The sequence below is a fragment of the Diadema antillarum genome, unplaced genomic scaffold (assembly GCF_040938485.1).
Source record: "Diadema antillarum isolate AM-2024a unplaced genomic scaffold, OU_Dant_1.0 scf00000099, whole genome shotgun sequence".
NCBI lineage: Eukaryota > Metazoa > Echinodermata > Echinoidea > Diadematoida > Diadematidae > Diadema > Diadema antillarum.
In genome coordinates this window covers 1333035-1338445 of record NW_027270988.1, presented here as the reverse complement: position 1 = coordinate 1338445, position 5411 = coordinate 1333035, and positions in this window count along the sequence as shown.

The following is a 5411-nucleotide window of genomic DNA, read 5'->3' as shown; positions in this document are numbered from 1 at the left end:
TGATAACAAAGGGAAGTTTGCTTTTGTTTGCATATTTTTTTACATTTTCACAAAGAAGCTGACAACTCGTTCATCCTATACATGTATTACAATAATCTGCCTGGCTGGAGCACATATGCAATGTACATCTGTCCTTGTTCAAATCTAATGTATTGTATATACACACTCCAGAGAGCTGTATGTTACACAGTAACATAAAGGCCCGAATTCACGAAGGTGGTACAAATGAAACCATGGTTTGCACCATGGAGCACTAAGTGTCACACGGAATATTTCGTTACGAAATTGGTCATTTCGTCGACAAAAATACTGTTTCGTTACCGAAATTATCATTTTGTGGACGAAATGTTCATGTAGTAACAAAATGTTGTCATTTTGCTAAAAAATAATCGTTTCATCGACGAAATGACTGATTTCGTAACAAAATATTCCATGCGACACTTGGCTCTCCATGGTTTTTGTCCATGGTTTAAACCATGGTTTCATTTGTACCACCTTCGTGAATTCGGGCCAAAGAGTTTAGTTCAGGTCTAATAGATGTGCGGGTTCCAGCTGTTACTTGCACAAGCACTGGCAGTCTCGATAAGATCTGACATTTATCAAGTCGGTTTGGACAGGAGCTTCGTCACAGGACAAATTGACAGTCGAGTCAGATGAAAAGAAACTTGAAAAAAAAAAAAAAACATTCCACATTCTCTTGTTTCCCCCCTCCCTCTCACTCTCTTTTTCTACAGACATATCTTTGTCACTTTGTGTGACCTTTTGTCCCTCGATCACATGAGTCAAATATCAATTACTCAGAGCTCATCACAAAGTGTAACACCACTGTGGTTCTTACAGCCCACTACAGTAATTGTACAATCCACAAAATAAGTTTCAAAACTTGGGATCCCCAAATTAAAGGATAACAGTATGTTACTCAGAATTTTGGCATGACAGGAAAACTGATATCATGTTAAAAACACAAAGAGGAAAATACACAAACTTATATTAAGGACTGATTATAATGACAATTTCTTTGTTCAGTATGCTTGACCTTACACATCAACTTCACAATTGGCAAGCTCAAATAAAGTTTATTTCATATGCCCAATCAACATAACTGTATTACAGTTTCATATGATTAACCCTATTCTAACTGGGGGGGGGGGGGGGGGGGGGGGGGTCAAATTGACCCCCCTTCGACATTTCGCGTCACGATTCTGCAACGCGCAAAGATTTTGCCGCGTCGTTTCATGACTTTTTTCATTGAAGTCTCCCGCATATTTTGAGACCAAATTCGCGACGTCTGGGTACACCGTTCTGAAGTTACGCAATGTTTTGCATATGCATGTCAACCCCAATGCAAATTGTGTTTTTTTGTTTAATTGATATAAATTAGATTATTTCAACTTTTGAACATTAAAATTAATCAATTCTAATGTAGATAAGCTTGAAATAGCGCCTGCAACAAATTTTGGACAAAAAACAATAGAAAACAAAAGGTTGAAAAAACAAAAAATACATAAGAAATTAACAAAACAATAAAAAACAAAAGACACTGATTTTGATTGCGCTATTTTTTTTACAAGAAAATTGTTTGATGTGTCTTGAGGAACTTTGACACAAAAATTTAGCAATCCTTCATTTTTTTTTGGAGTTTTGGGTGAAAATATGATTTCACACGTAAATTTGCATATTTAATTTACTAAAAATATGAAATCAACATTTTTCTACTGTATGACCATGTAATCTTGTAGTTGACATCTGGCTCTATGTTCAGGCAAAATTTTGCGGCGATCGCGCAATCAGCGGCGGAGATCTGAAGGGGGGTCAAATTGACCCCACCCCCCCCCCTCACAGTTAAAACTTGGTCTCAAATAGCCTCCTTAACTCCTAAACTCCTGCTTGTCACTGAAGATATGCAACTCACTGAAATTAACCTGAACATGGAATAGAGCTTACATCAAAAACAAATAATCTGTCCATTTTGTTTGTACCATGTACTGTATGTCAACTTCAAGAAGGACATGGAAATGTACATCAATGAATGTGGGACAGCTTGGCCAAATATTGAAAACATATTAGTTCATCTGTGTATTACACTGAATTCTTTTCAAGGAAAGGTATCAGATTGATGAACCACACTGTGTTCTGCATTTATAGCCTTCGACTTAACACAAACACAAACTAAATCTGAAGAACTAAAATTGATTCTTTCAAAATAAATCAGAAGTAAAATGCTAGTGTATTTTACATCTGTAGCTAAAGCAGCCATTCTTTTGACATTACAATTTTCAGAATACTTCATGCCAAAATTTAGACCAGCAGCCAGAGTATGATAGTGTAAATGCATCTTCCGTTCTTTACTTCCTCTGTAAGAAATTTTTCATACTAAACACAAGTCCTTATTTCTGAAATGTTATTATCCCTAACAAATGCCACAACATAGCCAAGACAAGTGTTTGCCAGCCTGATTTCAAACAAATTGAATGTCCAGATTATTACCCAGGACAACTCTGTATCAATCCAAGCTACTGGAAGCTACTGGGGAGAGAGCATCTACTTAGGTAATGAAAGATTTACAGGATGTAACAAACACTCCTTTCCCACATCATAGTCTTCAAATATACTTGAACTGACGCAGTATTTGATTTATGCCAATTCAATTCATTTAGACTGCTTAGCTGCTTCTGTGTTACCAGGTTCACATCCATGCACATTACTTCAAGGTTAATTTTGAGAACAATCACTACCATGCCACAAAATGTAGCATGAGTGGTTGCGGCATAGGTATGCAAGCTTTTTGATTGGCTGATCATGTATATTTCTGGCTTAACCAATTAGCTTTAATACTCATTGCATCTCTTTTATCTCAAGTATCAAAAAGCAACACACAAATTCTGGACATATTTTCTGTTTTGTCATAATTAGCCTTCTGCTCTAAAATAAACACTTTATCTAGGGATGCTATGACAGTTGATCAGGACAACAAAGTCAAAATAATACAGGTTATACATCTCAATAATTTTTTTGCGCCAGTATTAAAGGTCCAGTTTACCTTGGGGAGCAGTGATTTAAAAAATGTTCAAGATATCACATTTGATGCATATGAGTAGGCCTGTTGTGCCACAAAACATCCTACAAAACACCCTTTGTTACATTTTTGAAATAAAGCCTAAAATACAGTTAAACTCGCATAAGTCGATCTTCTCGGGACTGAGCAAAACACATCGACTTAGGCGAGTTTCGACTTGTGCCTAAGTCGAAAAAAAATCGACTTACAGTTACACCACGCGTACACATGTATAATGTACATGTATGTTGTCTACTCTGGAGCCGAGAGCTGGAGCGGTGTGCCCGATATTTGCCCTTCAGCAAGACACTTTATCCACATTGAATATTACAGTTATTCATTTCAAAAATTAAGAGTAAACATCTGACATTTATTCTAGCAGCTTATGGAGCCGATTGTTACCGCTGTTCATTTCCAAAACTGAAGGCAAACATCCGGCTTTTTTTATTTGCTGGCCCGGCGTGCGTTTTTGGTGACCCTGGTCGCGTATTAACCTTCGCGAAATCGTGATTCGATTCGCGAAAAGACTCCGCTAAGTATATAAGGCATAGATCGCTACACTCGGCAGGGGCTACGTCGTCCTTTCACCAGGTCTGGGTAACGGAAACCAAAATCTCGCGTGAGTTCTTGCGTTACCTATCGTTAATGTCAACGAAACATCGTTAATTTGCGCTTGGGATCGTTACTCATCGTTAGTAGTATACAAACGTTAAGTTTCCCGATCGTTAGTTTGCGTTAATAACGATTCAGGTGAAACCGCTTGCGTTAATGAAACGTTAATGTTTATTTACTCAAAAGTTTCTTTTGGTAATACTGTATGTAAACAAAAACTTGCGTCTCGTGATTTTGACAGTGATTTATTACACAATAAAATCTTATTCGACTTAGGCACAGTGAATTCAATGGTTTTTCCGTGAAAGTGTTCTTGGAATTTCATCGACTTAGGCGAGTATTCGACTTAAAAAATTCTACTTGTGAGTGAATTAATACACGTAAGTCAATGGGGAAAAATCGGGACTTTTTAAAATCTTCGACTTGCGCGATTATTCGACATATGCGACGTCGACTTAGGCGAGTTCAACTGTATAAGGAGATATCAGTAGTGTTCTCAATAAACCTTAAGTGTAGATGGTTTAGTCTGGAAACATTGTTATTATAATTATTGTTCACATTTTGTATATTTAACAAAACTTAACATCGATTTTACTGATTCAAATTTTTAGAGTGGTTGTTTCTATCCCTAACTCACATTTTAGAACTATCTTAAAGCCCTAATGCTGGGTTTTTGTTTCATCTGCAAATGGTAAATCATGCCTTTAAGCTTGAAGTGATGGTTACTGGGTCTGATACCAATCCAGGTCATTTTGTGCATCATCTCGCATCTCCATGTGATAGGGAAACAACAATTTTCCCCTGCCTAAGAACATGTATCAATGGCTGTATTCAGCATTACACTGTGTTGCTGAGTGGTACAATAGGGTATGGCTGCAGAGCATTATGGTCAATTTCTTTATAAGACCTACAATTTCCCACCTCCACACACAATTCCTGGAGACTGCTATCTTAAAGCCAGTGCAGAAAATCCCATATACAAATCCTTAGATTTTGAGGGAATAGTAATAATGATTCTTAATAGAAATGCCCTTAAGTCACACTGAAAAAACAAAATAAATAATAATAATGAAAAAAAAAAAATCATTCTACAATATGCTTTCAGTGCTGGCCATCATGTGCCTTTGTTTAAAGAGTTGTAATGGAGTAATGAAGGTCCTGAATAGGAATGGTTTCAATGTGGCATATGAAAGACAATTTACCACGTAAATGTTGCTCATTGACTCAAAGCCTCAAATTTCTTACATTCTTGCACAAAGCCACACTTCCATTTGTTACCTGCAAATTGCAGCCACTAAGCCAGTTTCTCCCTCTAAAACCAAATCCTACACAGCCTTGATACATGCAAATGTCTTCTCTTGTATCTGATACGGTACATTCATATTTAATGGAGTGTACGGCTTCAACCATGCTTCCTCCAAGTCATTTAACTGCCATGCCATTTTGGCAAACATATCGTCCTTATGACCACTTTTTTCTTCTTCATCTTCAAACATTCACTTTGGCCCTAAGCATATTTTGTTGGAAGGTAGCTCAAAATATTGAACTTGCCAGATGCAGTCATGAATTTGTTCAAAATTTTCTATTATATATAGAAACTTACTTTCCAGACAGAGCAAACTCTCTGCCAATCACTATGTCAGCATTTTGTTAACGATTTGTTGCTGAAGTGAGTTGGAAATTGCATAGAGCTATCACTGTTACACTTGCATTTCAAATTACAGCCAGCCAGTCTTTCCGGGCA